The sequence below is a fragment of the Schistocerca piceifrons genome, chromosome 4, assembly GCF_021461385.2.
Source record: "Schistocerca piceifrons isolate TAMUIC-IGC-003096 chromosome 4, iqSchPice1.1, whole genome shotgun sequence".
Classification (NCBI taxonomy): Eukaryota; Metazoa; Arthropoda; class Insecta; order Orthoptera; family Acrididae; genus Schistocerca; species Schistocerca piceifrons.
In genome coordinates, this window is record NC_060141.1 from 53,787,653 (window position 1) to 53,806,513 (window position 18,861).

General features: G+C 46.4%; 1 protein-coding gene across 1 annotated transcript in view; it reads left to right on the forward strand.

Annotated features, from left to right (window-relative positions):
- LOC124795588 (protein apterous-like) overlaps positions 1 to 18,861 on the forward strand; it is a 322,294-nt gene that overhangs the window by 225,530 nt on the left and 77,903 nt on the right. The window lies entirely within an intron of this gene.

An 18,861-nucleotide genomic window follows, 5' to 3' on the forward strand; every position in this document is an offset into this window, starting at 1 on the left:
AAATATTATCGCCGTTGTCGAGATAGGGCGCGGGCGGCGTAAGGAATAGTCCTCGACGGCGCGGGATAAGATAGCGGCCGGCCGCGGGGTGCTGCCCTGCTCCTTGCTAGCTGGCTGGCGGCTTCTTCCTCGCCGCTCGCTGCCGGGTGCCGCCACTATCGCAGCCAATGCTTCACGGCGCGCGCTATCTCGCCGGCTCCCCGCAGAGCCCTGGCCAGGAACCCCGTCTGCCCTAAGGACTCGGGGCTCAGGGCTCGCTCCTTTGCCTCGGTCCTCGCCTAGCGGACGCTCCACAGCTACACTGCCCGACAACAACAGTGAAGTTTCCAGAATGAGATTTTCACTCTGCAGCGGAGTGTTCGCCGACATGAAACTTCCTGGCAGATTAAAACTGTATGCAAGACCGAGACTCGAAATCGGGACCTTTGCCTTTCGCGGGCAAGTGCTTTACCAACTGAGCTACCCAAGCACGACTCATGCCCCGTCCTCACAGCTTTACTTCTGCCAGTACCTGAAAGAAAGGAGTGCCAGTTCTGCAAGGTTCGCAGGAGAGCTTCTGTAAAGTTTGGAAGGTAGGAGACGAGGTACTGGCAGAAGTAAAGCTGTGAGGACGGGCCGTGAGTCGTGCTTGGGTAGCTCAGTTGGCAGAGCACTTGCCCGCGAAAGGCAAAGGTCCCGAGTTCGAGTCTCGGTCCGGCACACAGTTATAATCTGCCAGGAAGTTTCACAGGTTACTCCTGTTGCGACAGCGTAGAAGACGTGCACTATCTGACCAAAACTATGCGAACACCCCTGTATAATGCGAAGTTTACCACGAGATGCAATGAGAGGCAGACCCGCCAGTATAGGAGGAGACGTGGAGTAGGCCTATTGTATTGTCAGTAGAGAATTGCTAACGGCAGAATGGATCGATCAGGAAAGGGAAGTGACTTCGAACGAGGTCTAGTCATCGAATGCCATCACAGTAACGAATCCATCAGGTACATTTCAGCCCTTGTAAAGCTGCTCAAGTCGACTGTTGGTGATGAATCAGGACCAGGTAGAACTCTTATGTGAAGCTGGACAAGGACTGCGGAGCATTGTGGAGGGTGGAAATAAGACATTTATGTGAAATCAGCGGAAGGACTTCCAGTGTGTTTCCAGCATTCCAGGTAGCACAATGACTGGGGTTAGCGAGTTATAAGGAATGGCGTACAGTTGTCGAGTGGGTCCTTACAGGCCATATACACTCCTGGAAACTGAAATAAGAACACCGTGAATTCATTGTCCCAGGAAGGGGAAACTTTATTGACACATTCCTGGGGTCAGATACATCACATGATCACACTGACAGAACCACAGGCACATAGACACAGGCAACAGAGCATGCACAATGTCGGCACTAGTACAGTGTATATCCACCTTTCGCAGCAATGCAGGCTGCTATTCTCCCATGGAGACGATCGTAGAGATGCTGGATGTAGTCCTGTGGAACGGCTTGCCACGCCATTTCCACCTGGCGCCTCAGTTGGACCAGCGTTCGTGCTGGACGTGCAGACCGCGTGAGACGACGCTTCATCCAGTCCCAAACATGCTCAATGGGGGACAGATCCGGAGATCTTGCTGGCCAGGGTAGTTGACTTACACCTTCTAGAGCACGATGGGTGGCATGGGATACATGCGGACGTGCATTGTCCTGTTAGAACAGCAAGTTCCCTTGCCGGTCTAGGAATGGTAGAACGATGGGTTCGATGACGGTTTGGATGTACCGTGCACTATTCAGTGTCCCCTCGACGATCACCAGTGGTGTACGGCCAGTGTAGGAGATCGCTCCCCACACCATGATGCCGGGTGTTGGCCCTGTGTGCCTCGGTCGTATGCAGTCCTGATTGTGGCGCTCACCTGCACGGCGCCAAACACGCATACGACCATCATTGGCACCAAGGCAGAAGCGACTCTCATCGCTGAAGACGACACGTCTCCATTCGTCCCTCCATTCACGCCTGTCGCGACACCACTGGAGGCGGGCTGCACGATGTTGGGGCGTGAGCGGAAGACGGCCTAACGGTGTGCGGGACCGTAGCCCAGCTTCATGGAGACGGTTGCGAATGGTCCTCGCCGATACCCCAGGAGCAACAGTGTCCCTAATTTGCTGGGAAGTGGCGGTGCGGTCCCCTACGGCACTGCGTAGGATCCTACGGTCTTGGCGTGCATCCGTGCGTCGCTGCGGTCCGGTCCCAGGTCGACGGGCACGTGCACCTTCCGCCGACCACTGGCGACAACATCGATGTACTGTGGAGACCTCACGCCCCACGTGTTGAGCAATTCGGCGGTACGTCCACCCGGCCTCCCGCATGCCCACTATACGCCCTCGCTCAAAGTCCGTCAACTGCACATACGGTTCACGTCCACGCTGTCGCGGCATGCTACCAGTGTTAAAGACTGCGATGGAGCTCCGTATGCCACGGCAAACTGGCTGACACTGACGGCGGCGGTGCACAAATGCTGCGCAGCTAGCGCCATTCGACGGCCAACACCGCGGTTCCTGGTGTGTCCGCTGTGCCGTGCGTGTGATCATTGCTTGTACAGCCCTCTCGCAGTGTCCGGAGCAAGTATGGTGGGTCTGACACACCGGTGTCAATGTGTTCTTTTTTCCATTTCCAGGAGTGTATTTCTGCTAGCAGTGCTGAGCTACGCTTGAGTTAGTGCAAATAGCGGCGCCACTGGGCAATGGATTACTCGATAAGAGTGATTTGGAGTGATGAATCACGTTATACCCAGTGGAAGTCCTACAGAGGGCTTTCGGTTTGGAGAACACTTGGAGATCGTTACCTGCTGTCATGTGTAGTGCCAACGGTGAACTAGGGAGGAGTTAGTGTTACAGTTTGAGGGTGATTTTCGTGGTTAGGGTGAGTTACTCTTCTTGCACTTGAGAAGCCGCTAAATGCGAAAGGATATGAACCCATCGTGCAGCATTATGTACAGTGTACAGTAGAGGAACAGTTCGGACTCGGCATGATAATGCACCCATTCATAAAGCAGCGTGTGTTAGGTAATGTGTGCACAATAACATTCCTGAAATGTACTGGCCTGCCCAGAGTTGCGACCTGAACTCAGTCGTGCAGCTTAGGGATGAGTGAGGGCGTCGATTTTGCTCCAGTCCCGGCATCCAACAGTATTACATTCTCTGGTTTCGGTTGTTGGGGAAGACTTGGCTGTCGTTCCTCCGTAGACATTCAGACGCTTTACTTAAAATGTCCGCAGCTGAGTTCAAGGCGTCACGAGGGCGAAGAGTGGACAAACCATTGCTAATGTCCACTAATATGTGTCCGGATATTTTTGATCATATAGTGTAACCCGATTAGACGAGAAATTAAAAAAAAACCAATCGGGCGTATGGTAATAGAGAAATAGAGTCAAAATGTGTGCTTGGAGTAAAATGTTATTGGTTAGCAACTTGGAACCGACCGCAGCAAATCCGTTAGATACGTTGCTCACAAAGCAGCTGAACAGCTATCGCTCTTAGTGTTAAAAAGGACTCAAAAGTACACTCAAACCGTCCCGAGTCATGTTGGTGGGCGGGCGGTAGCATTGTAAAGAAGAGCCCGTAGACCGGGGCACGAGAGCAGGAGGGAATCTGCGACAAGAAGAAGCGCGCAGTGATTTTCAAATGTCCGCCCGTTTTCCGGCCGTGTAACAAAACCAGCGCCTGTGTGTCGCCGCGCAGTGAGACCGCGTCTTTGTTACGGCATAATGCCACCCGCTGCGCGCCTTTGTGTGGAACGTGCAGCATCACCAGGCCACTGTGACGCAGGACGCTAAAACACTGCTTCCGCCTGCCGTGTCAGACGCGACGCCGGCAGGCAAATGGTGGTTTAACGGCGCCTCACACTGTCCACGGCTGCTTACGCTCTGTTTGCTCCAACACACACTGCGCGCTTTAGTCTAGCATTAGCGAAGTACCCCATGTTGCCCGGGTACGTATTTATTCTAATCTTTAATTAGTCCCGTCTGCTCCTTTACGCTATCCCTGTCCATCTCTTCGCCCCTCTCTGTATGTAGAGATCCTCCAACCCCACTCTCCATCTTCTCCAGCAATGTTCTTCTCCCTCCCCATCAGTCAGTCTGCTCCTCCCTCCTCTGTCCGTCTGCTCCTTCCCCTCCGTCCATCTCCTTCTCTCCCCCCTCTAATTCCATCTCCACATTCACCTCTTTTTGTCCATCTTCTCCTCTCCCATCTCCTCCTCCACTCTAATTACCTGCCGGCCGATGTGGCCGTGCGGTTCTAGGCGCTTCAGTCTGGAACCGCGTGACCGCATCGGTCGCAGGTTCGAATCCTGCCTCGGGCATGGATGTGTGTGATGTCCTTAGGTTAGTTAGGTTTAAGTAGTTCTAAGTTCTAGGGGACTGATGACCACAGCAGTTAAGTCCCAAAGTGCTCAGAGCCATTTGAACCATCTAATCACCTCCTCCCCCTGTTCATCTCCTCCGCTTTCCTTTGTCTGTCCACTTCCTCCTTCCCCTCTGTCTATTAATTTCCCCCTCCCCTCTATCAATCTCTTCGTCCCTCATATCTCTGTCCATCTTCTCCTCTGTCTGTGTGACCTCCTCCTCTATTCTTTCTCTGCCCATCTCCTCATCTCCACCCTCTCTGTGCATCATCTACGTCTGTGCTCATCTCCTCCAACCCCCTTTCTATCTGTCCATCTTCTCGTTTTTCTTTCTCCCTCCCCCTCCCCCTATAGGAGTCTGGTGGTTCTTACCACCACAGTATTTTATTTCTAGATTGTAACTTATTCGAGTATGTGTACCAGTTTTGGTCAAACGCCTCTAGGTGTGTAGAATGAGCTTTTTATCCATGGTTTTGCTCACATATGCACAAGTCAGACTTATTTCATACATATTTAACATATTATACACATATATGTACATAAAGCTCACCTGCATCTCTACCGAATTTTGCTGTGAAGTTTCATTTTCACACTACTTTATATTAATTATGATATATCTCCTGAACTATGTCCTGTACAGTGACATAATTTTGCAGATGCATCCAGCGGTGTATGTAGATAACGTTTGCGAAATGTGTTGTGAATAGAATTAGTAGTAAACAAGTAATGAATTAAAACATCATACACGATGCTGCAGTTTTTTATGCATCTCAGTATCTGACGCTATATTTCCTAATCTATATATCGTGCAATGATATATTTTTTTCTAGGTGTATTCAGCGGTATATGTGGAGACTCACAGAGAAAAGTGATGCGAATAGAGTTAATAGTAAGGAATTCATAGCCGGCCGGGGTAGCCGAGCGGTTCTAGGCGCTTCAGTCTGGAACCACGCGACCGCTACGGTCGCAGGTTCGAATCCTGCCTCGGGCATGGATGTGTGTGATGTCCTTAGGTTAGTTAGGTTTAAGTAGTTCTAAGTTCTAGGGGACTGATGACCTCAGAAGTCAAGTCCCATAGTACTCAGAGCCATTTGAGTCATAAGGAAGTCATAAATTACATGACGCCACAGTTGCTCTCATTGTATGGTTTCAGACAATAAGTGATATGAAGTTCGATTGAAATCGGTTAAGTGGTTAAGCTGCAGATATGGAACATACATACATATACACTTGTATACATATATAGATACATGTATAAAATATATGTACATCCAGTTTGTATAATATATATTGAGTTAACCTGTAAGCTTCATCGTAGAAAAATCTTATAGTCGTTTTGTGTCTAAAAGTCAACAACGGAATTAGTAAATGCCATCATTTATCGCTGACTACTTCTAAAATGGTTCAAATGGGTCTGAGCATTTGGGACTCAACATCTGAGGTCATCAGTCCCCTAGACTTAGAACTACTTAAACCTAACTAACCTAAGGACATCACACATATCCATGCCTGAGGCGGGATTCGAACCTGCGACCGTAGCAGCAGCGCGGTACCGGACTGAAGCGCCTAGAACCGCTCGGCCACAGCAGCCGGCGACTACTTCTACATCTGCGTCTGTACTCTCCATGCCACTTTAGTACGCCTCCTTTCCCTCTTTCATTTGCGTATAGTATGAGGAAGAAACAACTGTAGGTTAGCATTTCTGTACCATCTAAGGTTTCCCTAATGTTACACTCATGGGCATTTCGCGAGGTATATGAACTACTGCTCTATTCTTTGAACTAGTGGGGATGTGTGTGTGTGTGTGTGTGTGTGTGTGTGTGTGTGTGTGTGTTTTCCGCTATTTCGTGGAACTACACGTGTCACTGTGTTCTGGAATGATTAAGGATCTGTCAGTAGTTGTCAATCTGTGGTACCTGTAAGGAGCCATATTTACTGCAGTGTCTTTATTTCAATGTGTCGTAAGAACAGAGGTTAGAATTCATTCTGAAGTGGAAACAGATTTAATTACAGCTGAACTTCATCTAAAATTTTAACATTCTTCTACAATGAAGATACTTCATCACAGTATTTCTCACAGCTTTTCAGTGCATTCTCGACTGATTGCGTTTTATTTTACATCACAGCTAACAGCCACCACAAAATGGCAATACTTGCAGGTTTTATGTTTGGCTATTAACATGGCTGTGAAATATTTCGCGATGGATTTATTGGATAAAAAGTTCTCATTTAACTTGCCGGTCAGTTTCGAATAAAATTCCAAGCTTTCGGTGGCTATCATCATCGTCAGGGGCTGAAAGACCGCGAAATTGGTACGTTAGTTTCATGCTCAAGTCATACTTGGTTAATATAGAGACCAGCGAAGAAGAAAAACTAAGAACGGTCAGTCCTTGCTGAACCCTGGTTTCTCGACGTTGCCAGTAGATACTCATTCGTCCCACAAAGCAGTCGCTGCACTCGCGTCTCTACCTTGCCCCACTCCACTGAGTGACAGCTTCGAAATGTTCACCCACGGAAGAATACGTACACAAGAAATGTCTCACGATGAGAGCTTTGCGCAACTCACTTGTGTTTGTTTTTTAAAATTACAGACGAGCTACCGGTTTTGCTCAACGAGCCGGGATTTCGCAGCACAGACACTTTTTGTTACGCGGTTACCAACATTTTTCGTGTGAAAAGTTTTTAACATTGCGCTAGAGCGTTAATATCAATAACCTAAATTGTTTTGCGTTATGTCAATCAAAACTGAAATAACTGGGTCCAAACCGTTGGAAGACAGCTGTACTTCAAAGTTTCTGCGGCGGCAACGATAAGTGACTATTTCTTGTTCTTCTTCTTCTTTGTTATATCCATCATACGACAGGTAACTCATCAGAGGGGGATGGGAGGTGGTGACGCAAAGTTCCAGACCACCGGGCTGCGCCATAGTCCTGGATTGAATTCCAGACCTCACCGCGGTGTTCCTGAAGTTTGGGCACGTGGCACTGTGGATGGTGATTCAACCGTTGGATGGTAACGAAAAGCTTCGTGCTGTTCGAGAGGAGAAAGTTACGTGCCAGCACCGTGTTACACCCTCTCTCTTGCCTCATCGTCCTCATCCAACGCAAACGTGACACCATACCACATACACCCTTTCCAGTCAGCTGGACTTCAACACACAACTTTCACGCTTCAAGAAAGAAAGGAGTCGGCGTGCGGAAAATATAGGAAAAACATCTCAAGTAAGGCGACGGAAGCAGCCCTTCGGGATCTCGCAGGCAATCATGCCATACGACTTTAACCTTTTACGACAGGTACCGAGTGGGCGCTCGCCTCCTTCCTCTTTCCTCTGCAACTTCCTTACTCTCCTAATAACTTTGTCCATTTTTCACGTCATCCAGCATTTCAAACTTTTTGCTTCAACTCTCGTGTCTCCCTGTGATTTTTGCTTCAGTGACTCTCCATTTCAGGAAATTACCTCGCAGAATATTATACGTCCCATCAGAGATGTCTTCCTCATGTTTATGATTCTCATTAGTTTTCTTTTTTCTCTAGTTCCTAGAAGTCCTCCTTCGTTCATCGTTCTATCGGTCGGTTTCACTGTCAACACTATTGTCAACATAACCATACTTCAAAACTCTCCAAGTATTTATTGTTTTTGACTGTTCACTACTCGCTGACATACAGTACTACACTCAAACGGGCTTGGCGAAATACTTTTTTGATTCATTCGGATTTTTTTTGCTGTCAATAAACCTTCCTTCCACTTTTTCGAAAGCGCTTTTGCCCACAGATATTCTACTTCGAACGGCTCCCTTTTTTCTACCATCAAGCTTCCCAAGTGTCTAAAAAGTTTTTCTTGTGCCGAAGTGGCGCCTTCCAGTGATAAATGACAGACAGAACTTAATTTCTGTAAATCTCACTAGTTTGGTCTTTCTTACATTTATCCTCATTGCATACGCTTTTCCCATTTTCACGATACTCTTCGTCATCAATTGTAGTCCTTCCCTCCTGCCCAGCCAGTACTGTTTGATCAACTGCATATTTAATATCATTATCCTTTCTTTTCCAATTGTTACGCCACTTTCCTCTTCCAATGCTTTGAATGTTACCAAGGAAAGCAACTTCACATCAAGAATTTAAGTTCTCGGCAGAACATGATTTCAAACAGAAACGCTTTATAACGAGTAGTATCTGCAAGAGCTTGTGGCACATGGCTTCTAAGAAGCCAGGAAGTCTTATTTGTGCCCGCACTAGAGATTAAGAAAGCAATAGGTTGCACAACAGAGAAACAGTTGGAGTGAAATAAATGAAAATAAATATGATAATTAGTAAAAGTAAACCTTTCATCAACTCGAAGGCTTTCGAGTGTGAACAGTGTTGAACATGTCGCTAATTCGCGAGATTATTGAGCGTAGTATCTAAGGCGACGGAAGCAGCTCTTCGGGATCTCTTGCGTAAAACTCTTTTGCGTAAAACTCAAACCTGCGGTATCTTTTAAGCCCCAATATCGTAAGTACCAGTAGTTCCTGTAACAAAATCCTACATTATTTCTAATACCGGTAACACCATACATTTAGATACGATAGACGTATTACAGTATATCTTTAAGAAATGCGTGTCCTTCGACGCAGTGTGCGGCGCGCAGCGAGGTGATTATCGGACAGTTAGTTGAGTACCAGCAGCTTCGGGTCATTGTGAGATAGGCGGCGTGTTGTGGAGACTCCCTCGGCGCTGTCGACCGTCGAGACCTTGGCGTCATCTTTTGGCCACATTGCTGGCCTGCTGGAGGCCTTGGAAAAATAAGATTAAAAAATTTGGCGTCATCTGTTGCCTCCGGGGCGACGAACTGCATTGGCAGTTCTGGCGGCATTAACCCGGAACGCTTATCTTTGACAGTCTGTACTGTCGAGCTGCGTCCACTTCGGCTGTGCTAGAACAGAGTGGCTGTTTGTGAGTATGAGCAGTCAAAAATAAGTGTTACAGCTCAGATGATAGGCTAAGGAAGGAGAAAAAGAAGAAAGGAAAAAATTAATTGTGAAAAAACACTTCGATGTTTATGAAGAGAAACTGATTATTGCCAGACTGAATCTGATAAAATGTTTCACATTTTCTTCAATTTATTCTCTTACACTGATCCCGCCGGAGGGTCGAGCCCTCCCTCGGCCATAGCTGTGTGTGTTGTTCTTAGCATAAGTTAGTTTAAGTAATGTGTAAGTCTAGGGACGGATGACCTCAGCAGGAGCACACACATTTGAACATTTTCTTACACGGAAGAGCAAAAGAAACTGTTACACCTGCCTAATTTCGTATAGGAGCCTTGCGAGCACGCATAAGTGCCGTTACGTGGCATGGACTCGACTAACGTCTGAAGTAGTTCTGGAGGGAATTGATGCCATGAATCCTGCAGGGCTGTCCGTAAATCCGTAAGAGTACGGGGGGGTGGAGCTCTTCTGAACAGCACGTTGCAAGGCATGCCAGATATGAATAATGTTCATGTCTGGGGAGTTTGGTGGCCAGCGGAAGTGTTTAAAATTAGAAGAGCGTTCCTGGAGCCACTCTGTAGCAATTCTTGACGTCTGGGGTGTCGCATTGTCCTGCTGGAATTGCCCAAGACCATCAGAATGCACAATGGACATTAACGGATTCAAGTGATCAGAAAGGATCGTTACGTACGTGTCACATGTCAGTGTGATATCTAGACATATGAGCGGTCCCAAATCACTCCAACCGCACACGCTTCACACCAATACGGAGCGTCCACCAGCTTTAACAGTACAAGGATTCATGAGCATGTCTCCATACCCGAACGCGTCCAACCGCTCGATACAATTTGAAATGGGACTTGTCCGACTAGGCATCGTGTTTCCAGTCATCAACTGTCTTGACGGGCCCAGACGAGACTTAAGGCTTTGTGACGTGCAGTCGTCAAGGATACACGAGTCGGCTTTCGGCTGCGAAAGCCCATATCGATGACGCTTCGATGAATGGTTCGCCCGCTGACACTTGGTGATGGCCCAGCACTGAAAGCTGCAACAGTCTGCGGAAGGGTGGCACTTCTGTCACGATTCTCTTTAGCTGTCACGATTCTCTTAATTGGTCGTTGGTCTCGTTCTTGCAGGATCTTTTTCCGGCCGCAGCGATGTCGGTGATCTGATGTTTGTTACTGATAATCGCGGTACACTCGTAAAATGGTCCTACGGGAAAATCCCCACTTTATCGCTGCCTCGGAGGTGCTCTGTCCCATCTCGGTGTGGCCGAGCGGTTCTAGGTGCTTCAGTCTGGAACCGCGCCACCGATACGGTCGCAGGTTCGAATCCTGCCTCGGGCATGGATGTGTGTGACGTCCTTAGGTTAGTTAGATTTAAGTAGTTCTAAGTTCTAGGGGACTGATGACCTCAGATGTTAAGTCCCATAGTGCTCAGAGCGATTTGAGCCATTTTTGTGTCCCATCTCTCGTGCGCCGACTATTACACTATGTTGAAACGCGGTTACATCTTGATAACCTGCCACTCTAGCAGATCTGATGTAACAACTGCGCCAGACACTTGTCTTATACAGGCGTTGCCGACCGCAGTGTCGTATTCTGCCTGTTTACATATCTCCATATTTGAATACGCATGCCAGTACCAGTTTCTTTGGCGCTTCAGAGTATCTTTTGTGTGTATACGTGTGTGTGTAGTGCATGTATGCCAGAGTCTTACATGCGCGCGGAGCGCTCCCGAGAGAGCGGGCGTATGGCGGCGGCGCACGGTGCTCGGGCACCGCCGGAGCGTCGCGGTTTCGCCGAGGTTTTCTCCGGCCGGCAGCGGCAGCGGCCGCCGAGAGGCAACAGGGGGTGGTGAGCGACGCGCTCCGTGGCTCCTACCGGGCCCGCCGCCCACACGCGCACCGCGGCGCGGCTTTCAGTTCTGCACTGTCGCCTCTGCGGAAAGGAATCCGCCTGGACCCCGATTTCCAGAGAGCCTCTGCCGCCTCAGAGGCCCGCTGGAAGCCTGAGGAACCACTTTGGTGCTTCCTGGTCACGATAAGCGTGTTTCATACCAGTACTTCCAACTGTACCAGCCACACAGTGTACTGAATATAAAGGGCTTTTGGAAGCATTGGTATCAAACGTCTGGGGGTGATAGAGAATGTCATCTTTCTTTCTTTCTATCACTGGTGCCATGTCCCGCGCTGGCGCAGGGTCGGCATTGTTAGGTTAGTGGAAAGGGGTGGCCGGATGCCCTTCCGGATGCCGCCACCCCGTACCCCCCGGGACGGAATTAGTGTACCCCTGCTGTCTGCGTCTAGTGTAATTCACGGAATAGTGCGAACGTGTGCAGATGTCTGCGAGTCGTGTAACTGAGGCTGAACGTGGGGACCAGCCCGGCATTCACCTAGTGGGATGTGGAAAACCGCCTAAAAACCACATCCAGGCTGCCCGGCACACCGACCGAGGTCGGTAATCCGCTGGGCGGATTCGAACCGGAGCTGGCGCACCTACCCGAGTTCAGGAAGCAGCGAATTAGCGCTCTCGGCTAACCTGGCGGGTTGATAGACAATGTCATGGGGAACACATTTTGTTAGAGACAAAATATTCGCTGACGCTTCCCGCCGATGCTGGGCATGGTTTAGTATTCGGTAGCCCTTTGACGACGGGTGAGGGCAGATGATGTTAAGTTGGATTACCTACCTCAAGGTGCCTGAAATATTTTCTGCCCCAGTTTTATTCTACCCACCCGACATTATCACCGTTATCCATCACGAGACAAAACTACCAGGACCTACTAACCAGGTGTGATGCATACTACCTTCCCCAGTAAACTGATAGTGGTTTTCAACAAGTAAAGGTAAAGAATGTGTCTCTAAGTGGAGAAAGGTATTTTAGAAGAATGCCTAGGTATCTATCCAGTCATCCAAGACGGAAGAATCACGGTAGTCGGCACTGCTGCTGACAGTAAACACACACTGTGGATACACCATTCTAAAAACACAGTTGTGGAAACGTGGAAGTATTGAAATATGTACGCAAATGTAAATGATAGGACATCCTGGGCTGCACAGAATATCATGTAGTAATTGATGAGGGAGGCGAATGTGTCAGTCATGGCGAATTGGAACAGCTCCAGTATTTTCCAGTATTGGTTTGCAAAAGGAATGCGACACCCAAATCAGTATGGCTGGATCGAGTAAACAAGTATGCATTCTGTGCTTACATTCACAACCCTTGTGTTAGATATAATTATAGTAACAGATTTAAAAGGAAATTAAATACTAATGTATGTGGAGCAGTACCGTGTATTCCATCCGTTCGTTAAGTAAACCTGAAATATTACCATAGGGAATTGAAGGAGCTCGCCAGAAATGTCTGCAGTTTACATTCGAGAGTACATATTTTCTGACAAGAACCATGAACTGTTGAACGAGGTTATTGTGCGCGTATACTTCAGAAGGCTGCACAACTTCTAAACAAAGGTTTAAGGATTTGCTCGCAACTTGAAGTCGTCCCTGTGCTGTATACAGGGTGATTCAGGAGAAAAGGCACAAGGGTTGAGGGCCGATAGTGTTAGTGATTCTTACCAAGAGACCTGATCGGACATACGGCCTTCTGCTAATGGCCTGCGAGGTGGAACACATTTAATATCACTTTTCTTCGTTTTCCTTGAATAACTAGAGAACCGCACCCTCCAGCCAAATCGTGTCGCATTACAAAATTTTTTAGTGAAAAGGTCCTAGTCATGTTTTCTCTAGTACTTACTATTAGTCTGCGCGAAGAGAGCGCGAGAACGTTGAAAATCTCACGCAACGTGCATACGCTGTGGCTTAGGTAGTTTCTGTAGCAAAATTAGAGGTAGTTTCGCGACTTGTTAGATCACAAGTGTTCTGTATCAAATTGGTCGTCTCAACTTCCTGTGGTACGCTGTAAACGGTTACAATGTTTGAATAGTGAAGGAAATAAATAACAATGTGCATTAAATGTGTTTTATCTCGGAAACCATTCGCAATAGGGTATATGTTCATAAGAAGTTCTTTGTTCATAATCGCTAATAGTATCACCTCTCAAAGTATACCTTTTCTCCTGACTCAGTCTGCACTGTGCTCGCTGACGATTATGAGAGACAGTTTAGTCTTCCTGATTTTTCGTTCCTTTGCGGCGTGCGCGTGGTTTAGAGCGCAGGTGAGGTTGACTTGGTGCAACACCTGTAAATTTTTACCGTCTCTAGTGGTCTTGTTGTCTACAGGAGTTTAGCTCCTTCTCCTTTTTTTTTGCACATTTTGAGTTTTGTTATGGCGATCAGGTTGTAGTGTATTCGATGATGGTTGGATATCTCTGAGAGTATCAGCGTATTAATTCAGTATTTTCTTATTCAGACCTGTTTACTAGCGCTCTCCAGCAGGTGATATCGGTCGTGGATGTCGCGTCACCATCGCCCCCGTTAACATGAAAGCGACAACGGGAAGTGAATCGTAAGGACTCCTCCGACAGCTCACTGTGTAAGAGCATTGCTCGTGAAAGTCGAAAGAAAACATTTAAAATAATGATGTGATTCAAGTGAACGTGAGAGGTTTTTGTAGAAATTGTCAAAAGAAGGAGTCTTGTTTATCTGTCAGTATTGGCAAGAGCGTTATACTACTCCGGAAACCCCCAATTAGTGATGTCGGGTTTATTCTGTAGAAGAAATAGATATTTGTAATTCTTCATTTACACACAGGTGAAGAAGATTCGAGGCCAGTGTAGAATATTTCAGAACGATGCATGTGAACACGCCTAGACACGGGTCGGACATTATTTTCACTTTGCAGTCACGCTCGCTGACTAGCTAGTGCCTGTCAACGAGGAAGCCACGGATTTTCAGGCTCTAAAATGTCCCGGGATCACCGTACGGTCACTGGTGTAAGAGCCGGCACACGGTGTCTTAGCTCAGTGCGTCCACTGTAAATTGTGTGCTGCAGTAAAGGACTGAAGAAAAAGGCAAAAGGGAGACGTGGTTGGCCAGAGTCGCAAGCAGAGTCACTGTGGGGAGGGAGGGGCAAGAAGAGCCTCGTGTCTCGTGGGAAGGCCCCCGACCTCCCTGCAAGAAGCGCCCCGAGCGGGCTTTTTCCAGTCGCCGTGTTCCGCAGCTGGAGCTGGAGGCGACACTGGCGACAACTTTCCGCCGGATCGACTGCCCTACTTGCTTGTCACCCTCACAATTCGGCTCGAAACGCCCGCTCCCGTCGTGTTAACATCTTGTAGCAGTGTCAATTGCATCGCTCATTCTTCCCCGCGAATGTGAAGGGTGGGAGCCGATAAGATTTGCTGTGCTTATTTATTGCCACTATTTGTCAACGATAAATCCTCTGGTACAGAGATTGCAAGTCGTGAAGTAACTTAACTAAAGTGTCAACATTATCTATGAAATAATTTTGCCAAACGGATTTTTAAGGTAGTCGTTTTGTGTGTGCTTTTTTTTAAATTAATAAACAGAAATACTGAACAATCAAAACGTTATTGTTTTGAACGGTTTATCATCAACGCACATTCATCTACCTTTGCTGAGAGTTCCTAATGTCAAATCACCTCATTGTCATTGACTAAGGAACGAGCGGTTGAAATGAAAAGTTGTTGCGCATCTCTTAATCATTATACTCGGGAACGTACCTAAAAATGGCAACTGTAAATGGAAATCATCTAGAAACTTGCCAGTGTGTTATTAGGCTGGTTTTGGTTAAAGGCATATGAAACAGCTGAGTCTGTAATCGTGTCAGAATAGGTAGGTGCATTTTAAATGAATAATCGACTACAAGTGTGTCTGCAACATGGGTATTGCGCTTGGTGAATGAGGAACTAAACGCATATGTGAAAACAAATTTCTGAGCGATAAAAGCGTAGTTCGTGACGAATGCAATAGATTTTTTGTATTAATTTGCTACTGTTCATAATACGTGGTTCATCCACTTCTCGCAGAAACGAAAGAGCAACGAAAAATTTGAATGGAGCCTGGAATCGGATGGCCGAGCACAAAAACGCAAGACACATCTAGAACGATGGTTATGGCTATTGCTTTTTGGGATGTAAAAGAAGTTCTTTTAGTTCATGAGCTACAAAAAGATAACAAGACAGCTAATGAACACTAGTCTAGTGTTCTGGACCAAAGTGCTGTAAAAATAAGCGAGAAGCAGCTTAGATTTAAAAAAAAAGGAAAAGAAAATCTTTCATCACGACAATAGTAATGTTACTGGAGGTGCTTTGGCAGCGGAATTTTAAGTAGAAATTGTTGAAACATACGGCCTGTTCACAAGCTTTGGAACCCTTTGTCCTCCAGCTGTTCTCACACTTTGAGTCTGAAGGAGATATACGTGCGTGAGTGGTGAAATTTCGGGAATTGCATTACATCATGGTGTCTGTTCACTAGTAACATGTTGAACGGATTTCATTTGCGATAACTCCATTATGACGCATGTTAATTGCAATTTTTTCCCTTCAAACTTAGTCTTTCATATCAAAGCCGTGGAACTTTCTCCTTGCCATCGCAAGACTACCTCGCCAAAGTCGGATGGTGATGAAATATATTGTATTGCAACATTCATTTTGATACATTTGTAAATTATTCATAAAAAGTTACGATTGCCGGCATGCCATACCGTCCAATTATAAAGAAATCCTGTATTCTTTAAGTTAAATGAACTATCCTCTGAGTGGTTGGTATAAACCGGAGCATGGGGCAATGCGCGACCGATTGTGCAGGTGATGGTTGGCGTACATGAAAATTTCGTTATAGCTAGTAGGAATAATAGGACTGAGCGCCTCACAGAATGTAGGCTGTCAGTATTACCTCACCATTAAGTGCCAATACCAACCACGCTACAAAATTTTAATTGTGAAAAAAAAAAAGGTCAGGTAACCTTCCAATCTAAGAATAACTCCGCCGACACTGTAATACAGAGTTAAGTCTCACCTTAAGCCAGTGTAGACGTTGATTGGTATCTTCAGTTATAGTCCATAAAGTCTCAGTGTAATGTTTGATTAAAATAACTATCTCTTTGCCCAAGTTTACAGACACCCAACTTCTGTCAAGAATCGATACAGAGTTCTCATAAATCCTTCATAAGATGACGGATAATGAACAAAAGACTGACAGCAGGGAGAACATGACGCATTTGGTGCAAAAGACCACTACTGTGCAGACAGTACGAAATCTGGTGAACAGCGAACTCGTAATGAAACATTATACGCAAATAGTGCAATGAATCTTTTACCAAGTGACTGCCTTTTACTGCGTCTTTGTTGAATTGGTGATGAAGTAGCAACGTTCCGCTTGGTCGCATGCTCACTTGCAAGCTGCTCTGTGTACGTTTCTAGGCATCTCATTTTTTTGGGCTTTCTACAAATCTGCGATACATTTCCTAACTAAACTGGTTGTTAATCTCTAACGACATTGATGAGGAAGGCATATGAACTTCTTCGCTTCCTTTCCATGGTCAAGCACAGTGCCATTTGGGGTGGAGGGCATGAAATACAATACTCTTTGCAAGGGTTTGAACTTCAAACTCATTTTCTCTCTCCATTAAATTTTGGGTATGCAGCCGCAAAAAAATCCGCTTCTTCTTCTAATATTTCGGCTGTTCTGCCATCTTCAGAGTGAATCGAAAGATCGCTGAACGATATACAGCCGAAATATTAGAAGAAGAAGCGGAATTTATGCGTCTGCACACCTGCAATTTTATAGAGGAGTTATTGCACCGCTAAAACCCCAAGATGCTCATAGTTTTCTCTCGTTTCACCGTACCCGTTCATTTCATTCTTAGCCCATAGATAACAACAGAAACTCACCAATAAATGTTTTACAGTCTCAAGTATCCTCCACAAGATCAAAGTGCTGGGGAAAGAAAATAGTGGACCAAAGTCACTACAATCGCTTGACGAATGCGGCACAGACCGCTCCCTTTGCTAGCGATCCCGTGTGGATATGTTAAGAAATTCTGATTCATAAAATTTAATAATTTAGAGGTTTAATATAGCTGGACATAATTCATATAATTTCTCGAAATGCAGGTTAGTAGTGATGTATTACTGCTGTTTCCTGATTCGGTAGAATTTGACGGAGGATTGAGAGAGCAGACGGTGTTTTACAGCTGTAGTAGAAGAGATTGTACTGCGACATCCGTTTCTCTTTTCTTTCGAAGGGTGTGAAGGTATGACAGGACATTGCGCCAGAGTATTTACCTAAGTCGTACAAAGTGCTAACCATAGATAAATGGACTCCAGTGTAAGTTTTTCTATAACTTGAGGAAGAAGTTGTTATTATTTGCAGATACACTACTTCCGCAAGCTGTCTGTGACTGTCAGCGTAAACTATAAATAACAATACAACTTACTAGTCATTAATTTTTAATTTGTTGTTTGTAGCTCTTTTATTAAGCTTGTCGGCCGGGGTGGCCGTGCGGTTCTAGGCGCTACAGTCTGGAACCGCGAGACCGCTACGGTCGCAGGTTCGAATCCTGCCTCGGGCATGGATGTGTGTGATGTCCTTAGGTTTAAGTAGTTCTAAATTCTAGGGGACTGATGACCTCAGAAGTTAAGTCCCATAGTGCTCAGAGCCATTTGAACCATTTTTTTTCTTAAGCTTTGTCATCATGTGATAGTTACGGTGTTTAGTTCAGGTGCACTGTTCCTGGGAAACTGACGATGGAAAATATGTAGAATGTGATAAACTTAAAGAGTTCTAGATTTTTCGAAGTCGTTCGTTTCTCAGGAGTAAAACACCTGAACTAAAGGTTGGAACTAGCACAAGACGATTCAACGAATCCTCCGAAACGCTTCATAAGAAAGGAACTTTAATGACTGATTACGTCGTCCGACTTTTTTTTATTTATGTTATTATTCGTTCACAAAATTGATACCCAAAATTAACGTATCAGACTTACCTTTCACACTAGAGGTAACGTATCGTTTATATGTTGAATGATAGCAGTCTGATACCGTCAGGAACATTTTCCTAAAAGCATTGGAATTTCTAAGTTTTTGTACTCCAACTTGCGACATCCTAGTCTTAGAGATACACAATAACGAAATGTTCTTGCTGCCAGTGCTGCTGGTTTAATTATTAGGTAGCAAATGCGTCTGGACAAACATCTCTTATCTCGTCGCTACTCGAAGGCAAGGTTGTACTATAGGTGTCAGTACGTAGAGAACTCTTCTTATCTTTACAAGGGCTTTTACACCGGCGAATACCGCAGTCTGTAGAAACGGGAGAAACTAAAAGACAATGAGAGAAAGGAGGACGCGAGGGAGGAACGAGAGTGCTCGGACGTTTGGTCGTAAAAAAAAAATCGGGTATGGGTGCGGGGGATGGCCGGGCGCCGGCTGTACGGCCTCGCGTCCACTTTGCTCCGCGGCCGACCCGATGCTATCCCGAGTTTACTGCCCGCGCAATAAACGTTATACTGCCTGTCCCGGAATGGAGCTTTATAAAGGTATATTACCAGGGGCCGGGCCCCGCTCTTGACCCTCCCGATATCCACGGGCGGCGTTCTCACTCGCGGCCGC